General features: G+C 37.4%; 1 protein-coding gene across 1 annotated transcript in view; it reads right to left on the bottom strand.

Annotated features, from left to right (window-relative positions):
- The window catches only part of gnaz (guanine nucleotide binding protein (G protein), alpha z polypeptide), a gene marked incomplete at its 3' end in the record, with an annotated part of 30,074 nt that extends 17,425 nt beyond the window's left edge, over positions 1–12,649 (bottom strand). Inside the window, exon 1 of the mRNA XM_038267674.1 lies at positions 12,301–12,649. The remainder of the gene's footprint in view (positions 1–12,300) is intronic.
- Positions 12,650–26,905: the final 14,256 nt, after the last annotated feature.

Genomic DNA, 26,905 nt, shown 5'->3' with positions numbered 1-26,905 from the left:
CTGTCTTAAATTAGGACTTGAGATAGTCATTTGTAATCCTGATTAAAACTCTCTCTTCCTTTCTCCCAGACTAAAGAATCATGATACAGAAGTATATCCATCATTAAACGTGCTTGTTGGAATTTGTAGTTTTTAACTGAATTCTAAACTCCAGTCTTATCGTGGGGGAGATTACAGAGCTCTGTTCAAACAGCAAGGCTTAGGTAGATAAAAAGAAGAAATTTAGCTGCAAAAAGGCAAGAATGGGGGATTCTTTTGTGTTTCTGTACTGGACTGGCAATCCATCCAAGGTGTTCCCCGCCTACCACCCATAGACTGCAGGAGATAGGCACCACCCCCAGCCCAAACTGGTTTTATTACAAATGTATGAGATAGAAGAAGGGTGACGAACGACAGTGTGTCCAAATTTTTTTTTTTGGGGGGGTTTTTGTGCATTTATGTATATGCAGATCATTTCGTAATGTCCAAATGGTGCAATTTCATAAGTGGAGGATACAAAAGTGTAACATTTTACCACATGAAAAGCGGTTTTCCAAATCGTAAACACAACTTCGGCTGAAGTTTTTGTATCCCTATTTGTATTTTTTAAAGTCAGGTAAAAAAAAAAAATCTTACATGCAAAAATATCTGAAGGCATTGGTGCAACTCCACAAGATGGAGAAAAAAATTGTGTGTCCATCTAAATATATTAAACCGTCAAAAATACCAAAGGTAGATAATAAAGAAAATACCTATGCAGGTGGGCACGAGTAATGCAGTGGAATAGCAATCTTTATACAATTAAAATTTATTTATTTTTTTATAACTGAACATTTGCATATTTAATTTGTAATTTTTTTTTACTGGTTGGTCTGAAATAACTTTATTTATTCATGCATTCACTCGTAAATTTATTATTTAATTCATTCCACTCTAAGGTGATGTAGTTGAAGATAGACGAAGAGATAAACTCACAACACATGCCATCTTAATGCACTTTACAGAGCACTTTAAACATGTATATATATATATATATATATATATATATATATATATATATATATATATATATATATATATATATATATATATATATATATATATATATATATATATATATATATATATATATATTCTGATATATCAGAATCAGAAATACTTTAATAATCCCAGAGGGAAATTACTTTTGTTACACGCTCCAGTTACAGTTTTTATATATATATATATATATATATATATATATATATATATATATATATATATATATATATATATATATATATATATATATATATATATATATATATATATATATATATATATATATATATATATATACACAACCAACCGCACAGGATAATAAAGAGAAAAATATAAATTAAAAATATATCCACACATAGCTATATGTGTATGTACACATATATATAATCAGTCAAAGAGACTGGATAAAATGTTTTCTAAACCCAACTATTGCATCACATCACTAACTTTTCAGAAGTCAAAAATCCCCTTCAGACAAGAGTAAGATAAATATACCCTCAGAGCCCACTTTTTAGGTATAATTGTTACCCTGTTGCCAAGGATGTAATGAGTTGGAAATATTTTCTTAGCGAACCTCGAGCTCTAACTAAACAAACAGCTAAACATAATTTAAACACCACTTCATAGCTGAGAATTGCTGCTGGCCACGCCCATTCCTTTATTGCCATATTTTTCTAATGGCTACTTTCAACAGGATGATGCACATTACACAGATTTTAAATCGTCTAAAACTGGCTTCTTGTATTTCAATATCCACCACAATTTCAAGGTCTCATTCCAGTAAAGTGCATTCAGAGATTAACCTCCTCAATGCACAGTCAACAAATCTGCTTCAACTGCATGATATTATAATGTCAATATGCAGCAAAACACCTTGGAAATGACTCCTAAATCTTGTTGAATCTCTGCAATGATGAATTAGGGTAAAGTTGCTCCAACCTGGTGATAGCCAGTTTGGAACCACTGCGAGCTTACAGTCAAGAAATATTTCACAATGACAATCTTTAAAATAAGTTTTTGATTTATCAAAAATCTTTAGTTTATTTGTGGAAATTGTAAAGCTGATTATGAAGTTCTTATGGATCCCAACAACATTGCATGTTGTTAAACTAACTGTTTGCTTAACATGTGTAGATGCTTTTTTTATGTGTTGTCCTGTGAGGGGACTTTAAAGGAAGATTATCATGTACTGTAGATATGCATCATGTCTACACTACTTGTACACTAAGACAAACAATGACAGTCTGTGTTCTACCCCCCTAATAACAGTGGGCTGTTTACAGGGTGTGGATCAGTCAGGAGAGGGGGGGGGTGGAGGGTTCCGTTTATGCTAGATGCTTTTCATGATAATGCTCCGTTTAACGCTCCTGATCTCAATGTCTGTGTTCCCTCTTCTACAATCCACTGGGTCACACTGAGTCACAAGGCCGACCAGTGATGACAATGGCATGTTTGTGCGCAGGCTGAGCTATGGGCTGCCCATCTGATGTGAAGACATGAGATGGCTCACGGTAGACAAGTGAATACTCATATCTGTTTCCCCGCCACAAACTGCATCATGTATATCAGAAAGGCTGAAGTTACATGTCACTAATCTTACAGTAAGTGCAACCCATTCTTAAGTGAGTTATTAATTTGTGTCTCCACAGATAAGATAAATGCCTCCTTCAGCAAATGGGAACTGTGGGTCGCAGACACATCCAGGTTTCTTCAAACCAAAAGCATGATCTGTTTATCTTTTATTTAAAACATGAAAAAAAGTGGATGCAATAACCTAACTTTGATTAATACATCAATTGATTTAGATCAGAGCTGTGATGACAAGATAAGAAAATTTGTTTAAATGCTAAAAATAGATGTTTCCATAAAAAGCCCAATTAAATAATGCTATGAAAAAAGCATATTCTGCTACACTGTTTTTGTTTTTCTTTTTTTTATGAGATTTTTTTTAAGGAATTTAACAAATTTTTTGATCAGGCAAAGATAACTTACTGATTCTAGGGGATCTTTAGAAGGAGTCTGTTCCCTCTATTATGGAAAAGATCTAATTTCAGTAGAATGAGGCTAGGTTAAGAATCTTTGGCCATTAACTCATTATCTTAAGTTTATGCACATGACAAAGCAACCTGATGATCCAAAGCACATGAAGAACTCATATGGCTTTGGAAAAAAAAAAGAAGGTTTTAGGATAAGTGACATAAATTCTTGGTTTCAAATTGTTTGAACAGCTGTTGCTACCAACCGGGCAAAAATTTGTTGAAAGAACATTGTAAAGACGACCTGATTTATGTCCAAACAACATCTACATTTGGTATGAAAGTTAAAGGAGAAAAGCCGTAAATTTTCAGATCATTGAAAAGATAGGTTTGCAACGTCTTTTCAATGTCTTTTATTGGATTAAAGATGGACAAAATCAGACAGACGAAACACAGCCCAATTTTCAATAATGATTTTAAGACTTAATCAAGACTATGACAGACCGACCAGATTAAGACTAAAAAAAAAACGTCTGAAGGACGTCTGGTGTAGAGGGTATACCCTAAAGAGGCCTTTCATACCCAATAATCATCCAATGAGAATTAATCCAATTCTGCAAACAAGAGCAGGTCAAAATGCTACAGCCATGTGAAATACTCATTTCTACTTAGCCCCCTCAAACCTGCATGCCCTCAAAAAAAGCCCTTTTAATTTTATAAACTGTTATTATAAACCAATCTTAAAATGTGCTACAAATTGCCCAGAGTAGACACTTGTCTGAATCATGCACAGAGATGTAAAATCCTATAGATCTAACGATCTATGGGTAAATTTTTCCAAAGCCAACCTTGCCAGTATAAAAGGCCACAGCTAACCCTCATCTTCCCCCTCTCTCTCTCTCCACCAACGCCTTGTTGTCATATGACCGCTGTTATTTGTGTGCAATGGAACACAAAGTTTCACTGTTAGTCCCCTCTGCTCTGCCCTCTCATCACTCAGATTTGAGAGCTAGAAGTAAGGCCCTCTCGTTCTCCAGCCACAGGAAAACAGACAGGGCCCTGTGTGCAACTATCAACAACGATTAGAAAGGAGGGCAAAGAGACAGGGAGGGATGAACTGAGCCCATGTTGTTTTTATGTAACACTAAAAGATAACCTAATCCTCGCTCGTCGAAACAGCCCCCACCCATCGCCCGTCGTAAGATTTAGTTTGATTCAACAGACGGTCCTCTTCATGGAGGCTTAGCCGTTATACTGGCTTGTAAAAGTGTTCATTTTTTCAAAGAGAGATTTCCACATTATTTATAAATACAAATACAAAAAAGTTGGTATCACATTTGCTTTCACCAAGCAAGTACCTAATAGAATCTCCTGTCATTTCAGTTACAGTTTTGAAATGCATCTCGATAGTGTTCTTTTTTTTTTGTTTTTCGACGCCCAATAGTCAGTCTTACTATTGTATAGAAACTATATCTGTATAAGCTTCCATTCTCAGGCCAAAAACTCTAACTTGGTATAACTCTATACTTTGACATGGGTGTTCTAACACATGACTTTGATCCAAACTGTTGTATCATTGCCTCAACTGCTTTTTTAAAACTGTTTTCAAATGGGAAGTTCAACTCAGTCTTTTTCAGACATTTTCATTTCTGCTTTTTCAGTATTGGTACTGGGTGTTTTCAGCCCTGCTCAGGAGTTGGTATAATCAGAGATGAGTAGGGATAAAAACAGCCATTACCTGTTTTGAAAAAGCAGTAAAAGAAACATTAAAAAACTGGTGGGCCGAAGTAGAGCCAGGCCAACTGAAGCTGGTGGAAGAGCAGCATTTGACAGGCTTTCCTGTTCCTGGAAAAACCATACCAATACCATCATCAGAGTTGCGTAGAGTACCCAGAAAAATAAAGAAAATAAAAATTTGTCATCCAATAAATTACCTCAGTAAAAGTTAAAAACTACTTTGAAAAAAAAAAAAAGCTACTTAAGTATTGAGTATACAAAGATACAAAGACCTTATTTAATGTTTAGAAATGATGCAGACAGACAGAGTTTATGAGCAAGTTCGGGAATTTTAAAGACTCAACTGCCTGAGGATTAAATTAAATGTTAAATATAAAAGAACAAATTCATGACTAAGAAATATTTTTACTGAATCCAATATTTTTCTACACAAAACTTAACAAACCAATCCTTAGGGTGAACTGTATATATGTTAGGACAGTGTAAAGAACTTAACTGATTTTTTACCGTTTACTGTATGTTTACCTGATCTTGGAATAGTTCAAATTACTCATAAAGTAGTCAAAAGATTTTACAGTAGTCAAAGATTTTACTTAAGTACGAGTACCAATACTAAACCAATATTACTCAGGTAAAAGTATAATGTAAGGCTCAGTAAAAATGCTCCTAAAAGTATTTTTTTCTTTCTTTCAAAATGTAAAGTAAATGTAACGGAGAAGATGTAACTAGTAACCACCCATCTCTGACCATCATGATGCTGCTACCAATATGCTTCCTCATATGGGGGGTGTGTTCAGTGATTCTCAGTTCTCCACTATAGCATTTGCATAATATCGGTCAAGCAATTATATATCTGTCTCACTTTAGGCAGGCAAACACTTTCACATGTTTGCTGTGGTTAGTTGCAGAGCATGAAAGGGACATCTCAAAGCATTTTTTATGTAATGGCTACGATTTTTGAACAGTATTTATGAGCTTAGCCTGATTTCACAAAAATGTTCACTTCTTCACTAACCTAAAAAGCAAATTCCAGTGTTAAATATGTCGTTTCAAAGTATGTTGACTCTTTTAGAATTATCACAACAACAAATGGAGTAAGATATACACTATGTGGACAGTTAACTCTACCCTAATTCAGAGTGGGACCAATTGCATTAAGATTGGTTTCAAATTTAACTCTTAGAGTTTTGCTATAACACTGCGTACTAAAACATGTGACAGCCATTTCTGAAAATGAGACTTTGTCCCTGTACTGGCTGGGATTAGAGACTCAAAACAAACACAGATGCTGAGACAGCTATATCAGAGCAAAGGGCTGCCATATCACTCTAAGTAATAACAATCCTCTCTGGGTTTTGAAGTTTGAATGATTCATTTGTTCTGAAAATCAGCTTTAACATAATTCTATTCTTAGAGAAATGTCAAAGATTCCTGAGATAATTCTGCCCCTTCCTCCTGAGGAAAAAAATGACATCTCAGATTAATCATTTTATTAAGTAGGTTGCAGAGGGAACTAAGCTTTGGCCCCCTGGCACTTAACTGTAATAGAACTCAGCTTAATTGTCCAAGCTGCTGGTTTGCTCACCTACGAGGTAAAAAAAGGCCCCAAATGCACTGGTCTGTGACATTAAACTCCTCTGTACAGGAATTGTTTCCCCAACAAGCTACTGCCAGTTCAAAAACCCAAGTCTGTCAGTTGTGATTATGTCTCAGAGTTTAATGGGTTTGCAAGTAACAAAAGTGGTGAAATGAGGTCAACTCAGCATATGGTTTGACACACCAGAATTGCAACATGCTGTATAATACCAGTGTAACAGAAAGACGAGAAATTTGCTGATTGTTGTGGAGTAACGGTTGTTTGTGTACTGCCTGTTTCTTCACTTTTGCTTGCAAGAGCTTCAGATAGAATCTATCACGACATGGTGACAGGTTTCATAAACCCTCATGAAGCGAAGTCTAAAACATCCAGTTGACTTTTGTGGTCACTCAGGACTTATAATGTATACACATTCTAAGTAAAGAAATCTGCACTTGGTCAGGTTTTCCTTTTTAGCAGTAATTGCTGTCATATAAGCGAGGAAAAGGCAGCTGCATTCATGAGAAAATTACTACGCCCTCTGTTAGTTACACATACCTAACTAATGACTAAAATCAGGAGTCATTTATTGGATAGGATAATTAGATTAAAAAAATATGAGATGCCTGCAATTTAATAGTTTATTACTTTAAAAAAAAATAGTATTTTTATAAGTAGTGCTTGAGAGTACCATACACTACCAGCAGCCTGATATTTCCTTAAAGTCATCGGCTTGTTTACACACTGCTATGAGACGATATCTAATTTCTCAACCAGCATGTATCAAAGTCAGAAACTCAAATTGTGCTTTAATGAACTTGCGCAAGCTGATTCTCATACAATAAAGTTGAGTTCATGAGTGAAATTAAGCAATTCCATCCTCTGCACACCCATGAATGGAGGACGTGTCTAATAGTTATATAGGAAGGACCATTAAGGTTTAGGAAATTAGAATTTAATCTGGAAAAGAGGAAGTATGGGATTGCCACGTTTTGCTGGATCTTATTTTTTTTTTCTATTCTTTCTACCCAAAGATTGGTTACACACATGATGCGCCTTGCCTTTATCCAGTAAAGAAGATGCAATCCCAAACCTTGAACCTGCCTGCACCAAAACCATTTTGGTATTGATGGAAAGGAGCTAGCATGTTTTCATAAGCTCGATGCATATTCAACTCTGCTGCTCAGTATATGATTGCAATTTTCTCAAATGCTGCAGGGGGATTTCAAAGGGTTTACGATTTACTGCCAAGAAACATTGTTGCAAAAAAGGAATCAAATTCCCAAAGATCATTACCTTTTGTGTAAAGTTATTTTATTATTATTATTATTATTATTATTATTATTATTATTATTATTATTATTATTATTATTATTATTATTATTATTATTATTATCATTATTATTATTATTATTATTATTATTGTTATTGTTATTGTCATCCATCTGTCATTTTTTGTACAGTTGACATGGAGCTGCCAGTAGAGTTTTTTTTTTTTATTAATTGTTTGCTTGGTATTAGTTTACGTTAAGTTATTATTGTAAAATGCTGTTAGACCTGTAGAAAATGTGATTTCACTTTAATTTTGTAGAGAAATAAATTACCAGAGTAAAAGCCTAAAGTACACTCAGATAAACCCCTATTTAGCAGATTTTAGCAATGTAGCATCCAGGCAAGTGTGTCCCTTTACATATATTGAAGAGCCCAAGGCCCCTCCAGCCCCCTAGACATACAAAATCTATAAGCAGAAAGGAATCTAGGTTATCATTCTTGTATAAAATAGATTTGTGTTGTTTTTTCATAAGTAAAAAAAAAAAAATACACTCAACTAATGTATCTTGTTATCTATTTAATTTGAATAACACTACATCATCTTGAACTTCCAGGATTTAGTTCTCTATGTATCACTGCAGTGGAGTACAACACTGACATCCAGACATGCACGATTTTTATGCGTGCACTCCAACTTTCATCAATAGACTGCACTGGAAAAAATGCTGCTACTACCTACAAAACAAGCTAATATTTCTCTCTAGTACTCTAGAAAGTAGCGTAAGTGCTTCACGCTAACACGTGCTATGAACCTTCTCCATTCATGTGTATTAATGAAAAATATGTACATACTGTGCTTGCGATGTTTTAACGCTAAAAGTAGTTAGCAACACAGCAATTAGCGGCTGGCTAGCTCAAATGGTAGGTCACCCATCCTGCAAACAGGAGGCCTGGGTTTGTATCCCAGCTGGGGAAAATGAGCTGCCAGTGTGGGTCATTAGGCAAGATGCCTGCTGATGCCTGCTTTGGAGAGTGGCGGCCTAGTGGTTGGGGCATTGCGCTTGGAATGAGTTCACGCCCTAGTCCCACGGACTGCCACTCTGGCAAAGACCCTTAACCCCACACTGCTCCCCGGTGTCTTACAATGGCAGCCCACTGCTCCCCAAGGGGATGCCTTAAACGCAGACAGTTTATTTTGTTGCTCTGTACTAGTGGCAGTGTAATGGCAGTTAAAAAAATGCAGGAAATTAGCCAATTCCACTGTTTGTTGGATTTGAAATGGAGTCGCCTCAACAGTAAAGTCATTTTCAAAGAAAAACTCCAATTTTCATTAATACGGTAGGTAAAAAAAAAATAAAACTGAGCGTCCACAGGGTCATGCCATAGCATCTCACACTAATTCTAACTAGGAAAACTGACTTTGTTCATCTAAGAAAAGTACCTAATATATACGAAAAATTAAAGCTAAGTGAAAGTGAAAACATGAAAGTAAAAATTTCCATTATGAGTCATTTTTAAAAACTGTAAAATTAACGAAAATGAAGAACTGACAAAATAGCTGTTGGCCTTTGAGTGCTCAACTTTTTTATAAACTTACACTAAATTAAAAAAAATAACTTTATAGATGTTGTCCTGCGATGGACCCTGAACAGGTTGCCAGTGTTTCCTAGGGCAACAAAGAGACACACAGAGACATACAACCATGCACACACACACCTAAGGACAATTTAGAGGAAGCCGGAGTACCCGGAGAGAACCCAAGCATGCTCGGTTAAAATATGCAAACTCCGTGCAAAAAGGTCCCTGGGCCGGGAATCAAACCCAGAACCTTCTTGCTGCAAGGCAACAGTGCACAAAACTGCCCCACCCTGCAGCCCAATAAAAATATCAAGGACAAAAAAGATTGTTTGCATGCTAAACAGACAACATTGACAGGCCAGTGTATATTCTGGCTGCTGTGTTTCAGCCCACAGACTGTGCGTTTATTCCAGTAACTGATGTGGCCACAACATCCTTTATATGATGGCACTGAAAATGACCTTTGGAATTAATTTTGCAAATATTTCCAAGAAGGGGACTACATTAATAATATACTTGACCTCAGTTATGTATTTTTTTTTTTCTTCAAAAGTGCACTGACATGCTATTGTATTTAGTGTGCATCAAAAGCAAAAATGATCTTATTGTGTGATCCACTGGCAGCTGAAGCAAACAGTGTTTTGGATATCAAAAGCTTTGTACTGTCAGTGTAGGTTTTCTCTACAAGGAAGATTGATATAAAAAGCCTCCACTAGACATTGGCTGGTGTGAGATTTAAATGCTATGATAACCTTGAGTAAAAATGCTATGGTTTTTAGTCTCACAATATCAACACAAATATTCAAAAAATAAATGTATACCATGATCTACTTGTGGGTGTTCACAATGGTCCAGTGGTTTACCTTATTGACATGTGATGGTTTTCAGTCCTGTTTAGGTTCTACATGCTGTTACTATAGTTTTCTATAGAATGTCCCAGAGTAATAAAACATCCATGTTAACTTATTTTTCTTATCTCTAAGTTAAACTTAGGATTGAGCGTGCAAATACATGTCTTTTGTGTCTCTCTGTGTTGCCTGATGAACTGGTAGCCTGATAGGGGTTTTCCTGCATTTTGCCAAATGACTACTTGAGATTGAGACTAGTCCATCTAAAACCTTGAAGGAATAAGCATCTGCACCAGACAGATATTTTCTCTAAAATCTTTAATCAAATACAAACCTTTTAGGTTGCCAAATGTAGTTTCAAAGCATTGTTACTTTGGTAAGAATTATAAACAGGGTTCCTTTAGTTTCCATATCGCACCAATGGTAAAAAGCCAAAATTTCTCCTTTTTTTAAGGAAGAAATTATTCTGTAGTAGCGTTCTCCAATATCTGAAAAAACATTTCATTTCAAAACTGCTCCTTAAAATTGTGACTACAATATTAAATTTGATTTACCCACATTTATGTAACCTTTTGTTTTCTTTCACTACATCATAATGACCTCATCACTGCTTGTGAGCTTCATAATCATAGCTACTAAAAATTGTCAAGTTTTGGTATCAAGGGCAATGAAAGTTCATCTAAGATGCCCAAAACATTATTGGAATGCAGAATTTGCATGCAATTAACTTTTTTAACCAAGTATTGAATCCAAAGTGACATTCGGAGTTACTTTATGCCAAAAAATGCTAATTTAATAACTTTGTACAAAATGACTGAAGTTTGAAAAGTGTCAGCATCACATTCTTTTTCTCCATACAGCTAAAAATATAAAAATAGCTTTATCGCCACTTACTTTTTATCTCAACAATAAAATGACTTTAAACTGTAACATCATGGCTAGCTTTACCTTGTTGAACATTAAAATACTTTGGTTGCCAGTCTTGGTCCCAAGACTCTTTTTTTAATCAGACCTATGGATTTTACCTAGATGATTAATATTCCTGTCAAGTCCCAGTTTTCTCCTAATCAACAGTATCCCAGGAGCCTCTGTACAGGTGTCCAGTATCTCAGATTTGATGGACTCATTGAATTAGGTTGTGTATTCCTCGATCATTGTCTTGATTCATGGATGCCTCGGGGCCTTAGTTCGCCTCAGGTGGATGGATCTCTCGCCAACTCATTTCGTGTTCTTTCTGTGTCACATGCTCAGCAACGCCGTCTTTTCATCACCTTAAAATTATCACAACCAATCCTCCACCTTTCTCCCCCTCCCCACACCCTCCTACCTCGCCTTCTCATCTTTTCAATATGTGCCAAATCTTCGCTTTCCTTCTTTTCTCCCTCTTGCTCTCTGCTGCATCAACCTCTGCCCCATCTGCCTCCCTACTGTTACCCCCCTCCCCTCCAGCCCCTCAACCGCTCCCTTGCACAAGCTCTCTCTTTTTTCACCCTCTCTTGCTTTTTTTCGAACGTGTAACGCAAACACACGCACACACAGTGTACACAAACACACATGTTCTTCTGGTGCCACACAATAAATCACAACCCCCCCCCACTAAAAATAAAATACACCAAAGCTCTTGTAAAGCACAGGATTTACAGTAGGTCTATTAACAGCTGGACAAAAGTAAACCACATGGAATCTGGTTCTAGGAGGAGATTATTATTCATCGATGAAATTTTACTCCCTGCAAAAGCAAACGCCGAGCTGCACTTGCAAAATCCTGCAGATATTTCAGGGCCTGGAATTTGTCATCTTATGCCAAACAGCTCGAAAATAGTGCACCTTTGTTATCTGGTAAAGCCCAGTTGTGCTGAACACCTGATTGTGTGATGGCGGGTTTACCCTCCTACCCCCCACCTCCACCCCACCCCACTGTTTGTACAGCTTATGGCCTGGACTGATCACATCCTCGCACACACGCACACACATGCACACATCTTTACTGCATCCTCCACTTGTCCTACATACAATATTATATAAACTAATCACTGTATCCCTATTAAAGCATTCTATAAGAATCAAAGATGCTGCAGGGAGATTATGAGTCAAATTGTAATGTAAGATAGCAGCGTCCATTGGCACTGAGCTTGGAGGGTGGAGGAGGGGATTGGCCAGCCAGCCTGCCTTCCTGCCTTGGTGCCATCTCTGAATATCTCTTCAACCATTTCATTATTTTGCTTCAACAGAATGGCCACAGTGAGATCCCATGGGGTAGATAAGAGAAAATGGCACATTGAGCTTTGCTTACCGTCAACTCAAGCTGGCATCCGTTTACAAAAGGATACTGCAGACAAGCCTTGCAAGAAGAGAAAAGGCTCAGTGCAATCCACCTTCAGTGCTTCTGCTCCATCTTCTTGTCGTCCTCATATTCAGTACACACAAAAAGTACACCTCTCTCTCTCTCTCTCCCTCTCTCTCTCTCTCTCTCTCTCTGTGTGTGTGTGTGTGTGTGTGTGTCTTTCAGCAGCCCTCTTCCTCTGTCTTATAACCGTCTGTGTTCTGTATCCTCTTTTGCTTGCTCCAAGGCAGTTGAGACACTGCAGCAATGGGGGTGGAGGGTGTGTGTTTGAGTGTGTTGAAGACAGAGAGGCAGAGAGAGGGAGTGCAGGGCAGAAACAGAGGGAGGAGTCAGAGAGAGGGAGAGAAAGAGAGAGTGAGAGAGAAGAGGTCAGGATTAAATCATGAGAGTGACAGAGACGAGGGGGAAAACACACTTTGATGGCTTCAGCATCTTCGTTTCAGCTCTGATTCTGGTTGAGGGAAAGCCTGTGCACATTAACAGTTTGGCTGAAATGAAACCGCCGTCTCTTTCTTGAGGGTGTCATATTTTTCATGACGGGGCCTGCAGCAGGTTTGGTTGTGATTTCATTGATGAGTGAAAAACATGCAGGACAGAGAGAGGAGGCAGGACACAGGGAGGGAGGGAGGGCAGGCATGACGACAAAGGAATGGGAGGGGGATTGGATGATGGTGTAATGTGCTGTTTCCGTGCCAACTGTTTCTGTGACAGTGGGACCACTTCCTTTATTGCTATTGGCTATACCCAGGAAATGATAGAGGCTCGAGCAAATAGGGCAGCATACTAAGGGGTGGTTCCCCCTCCAGAGTGCCTTACCATTGTATTTCATCTTAAATTAAATATATCTACCTGAATGAAGGAACTGAGAGAACATAACGATCAGTTCCTCTTTCCCTTCACATACCACCAGTGTGTAAAGAGTCTCCTCCCTTATTTATTTTACCGAACATACTCAAATAGACGGTCCAGCAGATTGCTCGAACTGTGGTGTAATGCAATTGCCTGAACACCGACCCTAGTGTCATAAACTACGAGATAATTAATCGGCTGAAGGCCAGAGCAAGTACACATCTGGTGGGAGTAAGCACCTTGCCTCACACTGACCTTTCATCTGGACCTTTTTTTAAATATTTGGAAAGCAGGTGGTAATTTGGGCCTGTGATTCTTTCCCTGCCACAATCTTGTTTACTTTTTATTCTTTTCCACTAAGTTCTTCTTTAGGGAGATTTGATACCACAGATCCCAGTTTTGTTCAAGTCTGAATGCAGAAGTAACGACTCCCAAAACAGAGTGACTGAAACTTCAGTACTCTGAATCACATATACAAATCTACCACATCCCTATAACTATAAACAACACTAGAATTCTAAGGTAAATTTAAAAGGGTTGCTATAACAGTAACTTTAATAATACTCAAAACAAACCATAAAAAATGTATTCAGAAGCATTTACCCTATATGACCTAGCTTTGTCAACTTAGTGTCTTTAGTTGTTGACATTTCTCTTTGGAACGTCAGACCTTGGACGAGGTGCCTCAAAGATCGGAGGGGAAATCATTAGGTGGGAATTTATACTTGGACATGAAAGGTAGCTATCCACTTTGCACAGTTTCTGAGTTGTAGGTATGATAACATTTTGTTTATAGTACAGGTATGTTTGTGTATATTTAACTGCAAATGGGTGAGGGGTCGAGCTGCTATTTTGCTTGACTGGTTTTATTGTCAGTAGCTAGTCATGTAGAAATTGTCAGTTTATTTCATCTAGTATAGAATAGAAAATAGAATAGAATAAAAAATCCCTGTATTGTCCCACAATGAGGGAAATAAATTCTGGTGTTTACAGCAGTAAAACAATTACAGAAAAAAACAATGGTCACAGAAATCTGGACCTTAGAAAAGTGTATAAGAATAACATAATAGAGAATAGTTAAATAATAAACAAACATAACCCCTTACGTTTTTGCTGCAAGACACTGCATATGTCGTTATTAATGTGCTGTTTACATTCACAACAACTTATTTAAGAAACCCCAATAAAATGAGTTGAAACATTTACATTACCATTTGGAATTAATAAAGTATTTTTTATTGACTGATTTTATTGATGTATAGTGCCTAATGACCACTTAAGGCACTTAATAAGAAAAACATATCTATTTTACATTTTGTTCAGGAGTATTTTAGCTGGATACTTCACAAGCACACATAAAGGCAATATTCCATTTAATTATGTTAAATCACAGATTTCATCAAGTTTCTTTGCTAAAAAACAAAACATTTTGACAATATTAAACAAATAAATCTTAGTTGCCATTTATCTTGTTTTTTTAATGCACATATGTGATTTTAAAAGGCACCTTTTTGAGTTAGTCTTTGCAGCATAGCTTCTTTAAAATATTGCCCTATAATATACATGGCTCCCAATTTCTTGTTTGAAACACTAGAGGGTGAAAACTGATGATTTTCTTGACAAATAAATATATATAACAGGATGTAATTAAGGTGTGGCTTCTTATCATTAACCAAGAAAGTGATAGATCTTGTTGATGCAAAAAATTAGACTGCTCTCACCTGTCAGGTACAGGCTCTCTGCTGAAAACAAATTTTGGATTCTGAAATAGTTTGAAAGTCAACTCTCAAGCAAAGAAGAACACAGAGCGGAGGAAATAAAGTTTATGCCAAACCTTTGGTAGATAGTGCTAGGAGTCAACCACAGTGACTGACTCCTAGTACTATCTATCACTTTTTATTTTTTTCTTTCAGTATAATAAACTGACAACTGAGTTTGGCCTTTGAAAACCAGTTTTTGCCTTGAAAGGTTCTCAAAACTCCTCTAATGTTTGGTAAACAGGCCTCTGACTTTTATTTTTGGTCGTTTACATTAAAGGTCACTTTCCACCCATCAATGAACATTTCCTATGACTGTGAGACGAGTCTGAAAACTACTCATATCACAAAACTTCAAAGATACTTTATATGAAAGTAAACACAGACCTCGTTTATGTTAGCTGTTCAGCTGTTCCTCTCTGTAAAACTAAAGCAGCTTGTAAATGAAAGCAAATTCAACCCCATTAAGTTATTAAACACGGAGTACCTATGAGCTGCTGAACTTATTTTATTATTAAAGCACAGCAGGGGGATTCCTGAAGCTATGTGTCAGACTTCAGCAGCCGCAAAGCCTTGTCTGTTAAATAACCTAAGGATACAATTAAGCAGCACTTACTTTTGCTTCCACTTCTTTCTCAAAGCGGCCTATGTTACTCTCTTTTGACCCCTGCGTCCTCCTCAAGATTTCTCTATCCCTTTCTGATTCAGTCGTAACCTTCACCATCCCTTTTAGTCTCCTCAGGGTTGCTTCTCTCCCAGCTTCCCATCTCCCTAATCCTTAATCCTGTAGAAATCGGTCAGGCAGAATGAACCAGCTTTGATCACACTCTTAGATCAAGCTTGCTAATATTGTCAGCGCACCCGGATCCCACAGACAGAACCCGAGACCCCAGGGGGAGAGCTTCAAACAGTTGTTTCCCTTCCCCCGGGGAGAGGGCTGAACAGTCGCCAGTTGCATGTACTGAAAATTACAACATTTTACTTTTTTATATCTACAAAATTCAAATACAAAATTGTTGGTTATTATTTGGAATTGGGTGGCCACATGGGAGTGACGGCCTAGTGGTTAGGGGCATTGCGCTTGGAATCCAGAGGTTCTGAGTTTAAGCCCCACTCCCACAGACTGCCACTCTGGGTCCCTGAGCAAAACCCTTAACCCCACACTGCACAATGGCAGCACACTGCTCCCCAAGAGGATGGGTTAAATGTAGAAAGTTCTTTTTGTTGCTCTGTACTTATGACAGTGTAATGACAATGAAAAAACCTGAAAAAAAAGTACATGGTTTGTCTTTAGGTAAAGCTAAAGTACTTTTGTCTATGCCAGTTCTCCTAACTAGTGATTAAACTTTAAGCGCATCTAAAATGTCCAGTCAGACTGGATGAAGAGCAGAGCAACTGAGAATATAATTTTTCAAATTCTGCTACAGATTCCCAATTTGACTTAGAACACATGATTTACACATGATATACAAAGTCATATTACTGTTTGGTGTTGTTTTCCCGTTGGTGAGCAAACATAAAATCCAGTCATAACTGTTGTGCAACCACTAAAAGTATTTTTCTTATTATCTCCCATTCATGTTCCCATCAACTCTGAACAGCTTCTCTTTCCCTCGTGTAGAAAGAAACATCCTCAAGGCATAATACATATTTTAGTGTAGGGGTGGTAGTTTACAGTGATACACTGTGTTAATTCTCCACCACATGTATCTGCATATAGGCCAACCATTTCAGCTGACCAAATATGTGGAATTCTTTTTCCTCCACATATTTATCATCTCCCCTGTATTGCTAGTAGGAATCTTTAAACAGTACTTATTTTGGCTTTCTTTCAACAGTGGCTTCTTGCCACCTTTCCTCTGGGTGCCGAACTAGCAAATGTTCTGTCAACAAAATCTCCTGTTTAAGCTGTGGATATCTGCAGCTCCTTATAGATAGTCATGATGCATCTTTGCTGCTTCTTTGATTAATGTTTTAAATCCCCTTGCTGTTTTTTAATGTCCCTGTCTTTTTAGGTTTTCATTTTAGCCATTCTGTTTACACAGGCTCACTCTATTTTGTAATTGGATGTTCTCTGAATACATCTTTTTGCACCAGATCTGATTGAAGGAATCACTGTTGGGTTGAATTCAAATGCACACCGGTTTAGGTATTAGAAGTTGAACATTTTTAAAAACCTGTGTCCTTTTAACCGTCATCTAAGGCATCTGCTGCACAATGAGGTCTGTAAGGCTGCCTGGATTCAGCAAAGTTGTTCAGATCTCTTTGCCTACCTTGGATAGTGTTCTTACTTTTTACTAGGGATGCACAATATAATCGGCCCCCTATCGGTATCGGCCTTTATCAGCCTTAAAACTGAATATCGGACATCGGCCACCCCACCGATATTTAACCCGATATTTGATCAGCTTCTGAGTTTCTAAAGTCTAAAAAAAAAAAATACTACTTCTTCTTCTTCCTCAAAAACTTCTTTTTTACAGACTTAAAACCTTCTAAAGACGAAGGGAAAAAATATTGATACATTAAAATATCACAATATCTTCATATGCTGATATATTGCCATTTAAAAACACCATAGCAATCTCATTTACTAATGAAATATTGCTATATATCATTGTTATGCTACGAAATACCCCGAAAATTCATGAACTTTTGCCATATTTTTATATGTTGATATATTGACGCGGTATCGACCTATTTTACTAACAAAATCTCACAAGAATTTGCAAAATATCTCGAGAGTTTGTAACGGAACGATGAAATTTCACGAGATTTTGAAAGTAAAATAGATCGATACCGCTTTTTTAAAAATCTATTTGATATCAGCATATGAAAATATATTTGAGTATATTAATTAAGTGTCAGAAATGGATAACAAAACTGCTATTTTCAATGACTACTTATTTTTATCCAGTTTTAACATCAGTATCGATATCGGTTATCGGCTACATGAGTCTTAAAATATCGGCATATCGGATATCGGCCAAAATCCCAATATTGTGCATCCCTACTTTTTACCGTGCAAAAGGTGCAGAAATAGGAGCTAGGAACAAGATGTAGGAGCTGCAATTTTAGGTAATTGGATAGAGCCGATTCAGACAGCTTTCAGCCTTACAGACATCATAATGCCGCAGACACACAGATGAATGATGCTGCCCAAATTGATACTACGGAAAATAACTATAAAAAACGAACTTACACAAATGTTGTTACTAAAGCCCTCCATTACCAAACCCAAAACATATGAGGGTGAAGTAATTCCCCTGTGTAGAGCATGAAACGGGCCTTGAAAGTCAGCCCGAAACTGACCCGAGTCCGAAAGAAACAGGCCCGTGCCCGACCCGGCCCGTTATGATTGACAGCTTCGTAGAGCCCGACCCGTTTGCAGCCCGACATTTTTCAATTGTGCGCATTAAGGGCTAATCTCCGTTTCACTTCTGTAACATCCATTTTGCATTCATTTGCATTCATCGCGTATAGATCGAACGTTATCACATGATCATTTATTTGCCGCGCATATAACGGTTTAAAGCCAGAGCCCGGCCCGGCCCGAATGAAATAATAAAAAGTACAGCCCGAACCCGCCCGAACCCGGCAGGACCTCTCGGGTCCCGTCGGGTTCGGGCTAATATTCCCTGCTCTACCCCTGTGTCACACACTGTTATGATTCTGCACTTTTTGGTTATGTTTATGCTTTCTTTTTTTCACTTAGACATTCATTTATGTCATTCTGTGTTTAATTGGCTTAATTTCCCATTTTTGACATTCTTTTTGTTTTTCTGGTTGTAGTTGAGTTCTTATGTATTTCTTGTTTACACTATTTCCCCCTTGTGCCATTCTCCTTTCCCCTTGCTCCCTTCTAGATCCTTCTGACCACACCTGCTCCCAATCAGTTGATTACCCCATTCTTTGTTCTGTTTGGCATTTATATTCCTCCTTTGCAGTTACTGTTTGGATTCTCTTCATTCCTTCATTCCCTCCTTGAACTATGTGTTCACATTTTCATCTGTTCCTTTGTTCGGTGATAATTTAAATAATTTTTTTTTTTTATTTATGCTTCTGTTGACACTAGTCCTTATTAAATCTGCAAGAAACCACCTCTGCTTCCGTCTCTGCATTTGGGTCCTTCAAAAACCTCCACACAACTTGACACACACAGTACAGCCGTTTCTCAATATGCGTTCTTGTGCGTTCTCATGTGCTCATGAAACGTCTTCAGTTTCAGTCACAGCACTGTTCCAATTAACAAGAAAACAAGACTGAGAGTGGACAAAATCCCTTGATGTTGTTCTTGGTCCTCCCTCTTTACCAAGCATGCATCAGAGAAGACTTGTGCTTTCTCAAGACTGACAGCTGTCCCAGCATGCACCACGGCGGCAGCAGCTTAATGCGGAGCACTCACAGAGTAAAAAGTTTACTTTTCTGTTGACGTTGTTCTACAAAACTACATTTTTAGATCATTTGAGATGAGATTTGGGAAAAATATACTCTCAGGCTTCACCATATGTAGGGCAAAATCACCTTCCGAAAAATTTCAGATGTTGAGTGGACGTGGTTAACCAGCGGACCTCAAAGGCTAACCTCAGCCAGGGCTAAAGTTACGCCATCTGCAGCAGCCCTCTCATGGAGTAGTCGTGTGAACTACCGCTTGCTCGGATGGTGATTCTTTTTTGTTTGGAAAAACATTTATTTGTTTTGTGTTTATCTGACTGTGTTATGCATTATTCCCCCACTAAATGAAAAAGTAATAAATTATTATTATCTAAAGATGATAAATAAAAGGAGATGAAATGCAGGTCCAGGTTTGCCTTACATGTTGTGATTTTACGAGCATGCCTCTGTTCCGAGGAAAACAGATTTGTTATGAATGCTCCTGTTCTCCCATACTTCATGTGTTCTTGTCAAGGGTGTACTTGTGAATTGAGAAACAGCTTACATATCGCAAAATAATTTATTTTTCTTCAACTCTGTGAGGTGGGCTGTGCTTATACAAGCAAAGGATTGTTGGCAACTGGCAGCTAGGGACATTAGCAGGTCCCTATGCTAACTCAATGACACCAGGAAGCATACTGTTTTCCTTTCGTAGCACCTCCTAACAGTCAGCACTGTACAGATAGCATTCATGATAGCAACAGTGGATTAACTTCTACTGTGACTGAAGTGTCCTTACCAATTTCAGGTTTTCGGATTGAGCCTATGGCTTCACTTGTGGTCCATCTCATTGAGGCAGACCATTGGGCTAAAGAAGATGGAAGTCGGCTGAAACTTCAGTTTGACTTGACTCTTGTTTATTCTGTAAGGTAATAGATAGTAGCTATGCGTAGATTGTATTAGGCCCCGTCCACACGAAGTCAAAACGAACACGAAACGCTAATATTTTCCAGAACGTTTGACGTAAAGACGGAGATGTAAAATAAATGTGATTGACCACACGAATGCATGAAAACACTGCAAAATGTATGCCAGGCCTGTAAGTGGCGCTGTGGTGCCAAAGCAAAAATAGGCGAAAACAGGCAACGAAATGTTGAGAATGCACAGTAATATTTATACAACAACCAAACCGGAAAACCCCTGCGGGTCCATTTTCGTGGTTCAGTCAAATTCAGGTGCTGAACTATGTCGTCTGTATTGCTCTGTTCTTCCTGGAGATATTCCAGAAGAAGAAGATTCTGTTGTAAGCCCGACAGCAGGGTGAGTAGCATGAGCAGCTACCATTCAACACAGTACGGCGCCATTGTTGTTGTGATACTGTGTCGCGCATGCGTGTTTAGAGGCGACACTATGACGCATGCGTGTAAGAAAAAAAATGCGGTTAGAGCTTAAAGATGGAACCGCGAAAACGGCGTTTCAAAATCTTCCCACTCTGAAGGCTTAATAAAAAAAAGATCGTTTACAGACCCCCGAAACGCCAGCTTCGTATGGATGAGAGGCTGGTTTGGTGAAAAATTTGTGCGTTTAGGCCAGGGTTTGACTTCGTGTGGACGGGGCCTCAGTGTGTATTTGTAAAACAACTTTTCTATCTGCTTGCTATCTGTTCTTTGTAATACTCTGTTAAAATTATATTGTGCAAGAATTCCTGTCATCTAGCATTAACTTAATCAGAAACAGTGTCTGATTAAGCCTAATGGCAAAAGTTAGCTTTACACATATTTAGGCAGTACAATTCACTTACTTGTCAAGGAGACACATAGTAACTCTAGCACTCTCTTTTAAAATCATTCTCCTACATTAGCTCCTTCTACCTGGAGAGTGCTTGCCTGATGCTGGGGAAGATTCTCAGTGATCCAGGTCATAGTCCCCCCAGACCCGATTAAGGGGCGGACCCGTTCATCTGGTTCAATTTGATGTTTTCTAAGCCAAAACAAAGCTTTGCTTTTGGTCCACTCTCTAAAGCCTCAAACTTAACACTATTTCTGACATTTTGAATTGAAAAGGCTTCCTGGATGAGAAACAGAACTTGGAAACAAAGTTTTAGGGATGGGTTACCTGATGTTAACCTCTTTTTTATGAATTGTCTGTTAAGTTCTCTTTTCACAATCTTGAGGGTGGTGAAACCGTTTCTTGTGCTGCTGTTGCAGTAGTGCATATTTTCAGCAGCTCCAAATGACTACCACCTCTTAATCAAATAAAATAAAATTCTTGATATCATGATTATTATGGAGGTAATAATAAACCAATAATATCATGGAAATGCAGTCATCGATTTCAGGCAGTAACAATTTGCCTCATTTACATTGACCTTTTGAAACAGTGCCGATAGTGGTCCGAGCAAGGCAACCAAGATACTGTTGAGTGTAAATGGCACACAAACTGAACCGAATCGCACTAAACTAGTACTATTTCATCAGTAGGGCGCGGTTCAGTTGAGGCTTGGTACTGATTTAAAAAGAGCACATGAAGTGACTGCATCATCTCCTTACAGTCAGCCTCCGTAATCATGAAATGTCAGACATTCATAAAAACACTTGCTTCCCTACCGTGCCACAAGATTTCCAGTGATAATTCAGCTTAGTAGTGTGATGAACTTCCACGTCTGTCATTTCCTGTGTCTGTAAGCCCTGATTAGACTATTATTTGTCGTATTCACTTCCCAAAAACCGACTCTGTCGAGTAAATTCACTAAAGGCTTCCTTCCTTCTTCGCCTGACCCTGACGAAATATCACAATTATAACCCAAATAACTTTATTTGCTTGATTACCTCATTCAATCTTAGAGAGCAGTAGTACCATAGATCATCACTTGGAGGCGAGGAACCGTGCTAGTGTGATGTGTAAACGGTCGTAAAGAACCAAGCTCAGCACAGTTAACTGATTCAAGCTCGGCACAGATCGGTTTCAGAGGGTAGTGTAAATGAGGCTATTGTTATACAAGGTCCCTTAAAGACACCCCACCCCAACCCACACCCCAAACATAACAATTGGTGGTGTCATCCTATCCTATCTGAGGGTATACAAAAACAAATGTCTACAGACCTTCTCTCCACAGGTGACTTTTTTACAACTTTGAGTTGGTCACTTGTGCACAATCCTCCTAACTTATAATGAAGGTGGTGGCTGAGACCAGGGGCGGAGCTAGATGGGGGGCCAGGGTTGGCCATTGCCGCCCTTAGCCAAACATTGGCCACCCCTACCATTTTTTCCTTCTAATACAGACAGTGGCAGCAGCAATACTCTGAAGGGGAATATTGAAACTTATTAAACATTTAAACTTTTCACATATTAACAACCACTTGACAACAGAAACACTGGTTAATTATGCATATCAATATACACACATAAAAAAATTATAAATACAGACTTCATGCTCTTTTCAGAACTAGATTTTGAATTATTTGGGGTAAAAGAGAAAATTTTGTGTCTCTGTAAGTCATCTAAGAGTCTTCAGTGAAATCATAGATAAATAACTACTTTAATAATAACTTAAAAATTCAATAAATGTGGACATTAGTACATTTGAATATCTTTTTTTTTTGTAGAATAATTATTGACAAAAGTAGGTAATGACAATGTCAAATATTTTCACCCCAGAGCTCAAACCTGAAAGAATTTTGTCCACAATACTTTTAATTTACACAGCATAGATGTTTAAATATATGCGTCTATTTGTTAGCAAAGGCTGCAGGAAAGTATAGTTGGTCTTTATTTAGTAAATATTGATGTTGTGCTCGTTCGTGTTTGAACAGTGTAGATTTACCCTGAGGGTCTTGTGCCTTTCGGCCACCCCTCAATGTAAATTGGTTATTGACTGGCCACCCCTATTAGGATTTTCTGGCTATGCCTCGGCTGAGACATGACAAAATATGGAAGTTCTCCACTGGTGTGAACACTTTTCCAGGACATCTTATTCACCTATTTACAAAAATGCCCTGCAGAAGAAACATAAACAATTCATAAAGCTGTTATCTTCGCAGAAACACATCACTGGAGCTCTTTGCAGATCCACAACAATGCTGACAGTGTACTCTCATTTCCTCTCAGATCAGTTCAAAAGTGTAAACAGGTGCTTTAAATCAGCCAATCGAAGGAAGTGGTATGCAGGACCCGTCTGTAAGCAGGATGTAGTTTGACAGCTTACTGTTAAAACTTAGGCCACCTGTTTCATATTCTCCATCCCTCAACTGAAAGTGGCAGAATTACTTTTCTGTTTCTCATTATTTCGTTGTTCTTTACAGCAATAAGGCAAGGCACACAAAGAGAACTGCAAAGCTTAAGATGAAATCTGAAGTCATATGAGAAGTCTGTGGACATGAATGTGAGCATTTATAATTGATACAAATATCTACAGGCAATTTTTTAGTCATGTTTGTTCTTTTCTGTGCTGTCTACATAATTCAGATAGCCTCTAGTGACCTCTGGTGGCCAAACTAATGTGATACACAATGTATTCACTTTTTTGATATTTAACAGAACGTGCGGATGATAGAAGAAAAACAAGATTAAACAATATAATTTGGCATGAACAAAGTCTTATATGATGTAATAGCAATCTATTAAGCTTAACATTTTAAATAAGGGAAAAATATTCGTTTTTTAGATTTATCTTATAAAAGGAAAATAATTAGGCCTAATAATCTGATTCACTGGTTAGGTAAGCAGCTTCTTAAAACCCTTTATTATGTTTTATTGAATCAATATTCTCTGCAATTCTATCGGATACAAAGAAAAATGTGAGAAATCATAGTACTACAAAGTTTGTTTGGAGAGATAGACTTTGGGGATGAGGGGGATAAGCTATCAGCTTTGCTATTGGTTTTTTGTGATACCATTTTCATATCATGCAAAATATGTAACCTTAAATTTATTGCTAGTACATCCCAGTTTCATCCATTCATATTACCAACCTCTTTTAAGGGACTTGAATTCAAAGGTCTGAGTAAATTATCCAAATTTTTTTTCTTCTGGCTGACCAACTTCCTTGGCTTTTTGGAGGAGTAGAAAGAAGATCAATGTGTCTTCATGCCAGCTGAAAATCTTTTATTCTTACCAAGTCTTGGGTTTCCCCTGGGGTTTCTTTGTGGTGAGTTGTGCCCCAGACAAAGCCAGTTGCAAGCTAGATGTGTATTTCTTCCCACCTCAATCTACAGATAAACGAAAATTGAAGCCCTAGAAGTTATTCAGTTCACCGTCTGACATTTGCAATTGTATGCCTTTGTATAATATTCACATAGGGTGAGAACTGTGAATTATTAGATAAACATTTCTGTCTTTACCATGGCATTAACATAATCTACCATTAAGGTTCCTGCTCACACCTTCATAAGTGTCTAATCTCCCAAGATAGAAGGGCATGCTTTTACTTGAAGGGCCCATTCTGGGGCTGAAATATTTAATGTCCATTTTATCTACTGAGCAAATCATTTATAAATGAGGCAGAAAGGAAGGAAGGTGTAAAGATTGATGTGCAACAATGTTCCACAAGTAGTACGACAAGACAGTGTCTTTTCTTGTGCACTTGCCCTGAAAGGAGTTCCTTTATAAAACTGTGTGAACTTTACAGATTTATTGTAATATTACGTTTTCACATAACCTTCGGTTTTTGAAACAAAACAGTGCATTGTAAATAAGATTTTGTGCAAACAACTAAATTTCATGAAATTAAAGGGAGGTAACCTGCTTAGAGGGAATGCAATAAAGCCATTAGGCTAAAACCCTAACTCTTAATGCTTTCACAATCTATGATGTATAACATGCTCTACTGTTATGTTCTTTATTTCATCTAGAAACTGAAATTTGTATAAATCTGTATAATCATTGTGCATACTTTAGTTTTACATTGCATTGTTGTTTTTAACAGATAATCATTTTGGATTCACTCACTAGCATCATTCAAGTATAATTTAGTCCTTGAATAGATGAGCTGTGGAACCTACTTAATCATTGTTAAACTTGATGTGCTAGTTAATAATTGTATGTATGCTCGTGATCTGGCTATCCTCTAACCCAGCAGAGCTGGCTTTCAGCTGCTGTTGCATGCCTGTCTATGAGCTGAGATATGACTTCAAGTATAATACAAAAAAATTACCTTTATTAATATGCAGAACTAATGAAGACAAAGAATTTTTTCTCCAATCTTTAAACTGTCAGGTCAAAAGTAAAATGTTTATTCTAAAATTAGATGTCTGGGTCGCTGCATCGAAGACCAGCCCTGTGATGATGATGACATAAATAGGCAGTATATCATGCACTGTTTTCACAGGCAAACATTCTGGTGAGGATATTTTACATATCCTCTGATGTAAACTTCTATTTAGGTTTTATTCTACAACCCTGTACTTTATGCAACTTTATTGTGGTGTAAATGTTAGGTGGTGTAAGGTTGCTTAAGGTTGCTTCTAATGGCTCGTTTTGAATTCTGCTCTAGAAAGCCAGGTTTAGTGCTAGTCAGATGTTTTAATGCACACCTGAAGTCATTTCAGGCACTCCGGAGAAATATGATATATATGTTTATGTGTGTCATTACAGCTCCCAGAACAGTCTTATTGTTGTGTTGTCACATTCTTCTGACAGTACACAACATACCAGTCATCTCTTTGTCGTTTCAGTAACACTTTATTTGAAAGGGTGTGCATGAGACTGACATTACACTGTCATGAACATGAAGGAGCCTTTATGAATTTCCATCACTATCATTAAGTGTCACTCAGTAAATTATGACATTCTTAATGCAAAGTTGACGTTGTTTAAAATGTCATCTTACAAAGATATTTTTGTTTCTGCTAAAGTTGTCAAATGGCATTTAAACATTGTCAACTTTGAATTTAAAGTGTCATCATTTTCTAAATGACAAACAGTCATAAACATTCAAAAAGACTCCATCGTTGTGGCAAGTGTTATGTCAGGTTAATGACAGTGTGCGTCAGTCTTATGCACACTCTTCAGAGTGTTACTCTAATTTCTTTGTTGTTGTGTATCATGTTATGGTGTTTATGACTATGTGGATCATGAATCTGTTAAATAAAATAAATCAATAAAAAAATAAATCAAGCAGTTATCTTTTATGATAGTATTTTTTTATTTTATTTTTATTTACATTGATAAAGTAAACTTTATCATCCCCAAAGAGAGTTCTTGTTTTGCAGCCAGCAAGAACAAAAGCAGGAGAAATTCCCATAACAAAACACAGCACAGCATTCCTGGAACAGTAGGACGGACATAAATATGACATACTGTAGTTTAAATAAGGGCTCATTGTAAGAAGTTATAAGCTAGACTTACACTATAAGAGACAATTAAAAATGTAACCTTTTAATGTTGCACTTAATTATCATGTATCTCCTTGCAGATGGATGTTCATTTTCTTTAAAAATATCCCTTTTAAACCAAGATGTCAACTTAGTTCCAGTGCATTTATTAACGAAAACAATGTAAATTTTTCTGAGAGTGCGTGTTTATTTGACCGATGGCTAGGAAAATATTATTTTATGTCATAATTCACTTGTAAAGTAGAA

Source organism: Cyprinodon tularosa, unplaced genomic scaffold, assembly GCF_016077235.1.
Source record: "Cyprinodon tularosa strain WSP-4 unplaced genomic scaffold, ASM1607723v1 ctg680, whole genome shotgun sequence".
Lineage (NCBI taxonomy): Eukaryota > Metazoa > Chordata > Actinopteri > Cyprinodontiformes > Cyprinodontidae > Cyprinodon > Cyprinodon tularosa.
This window is presented reverse-complemented; position numbering and strand designations above follow the sequence as displayed.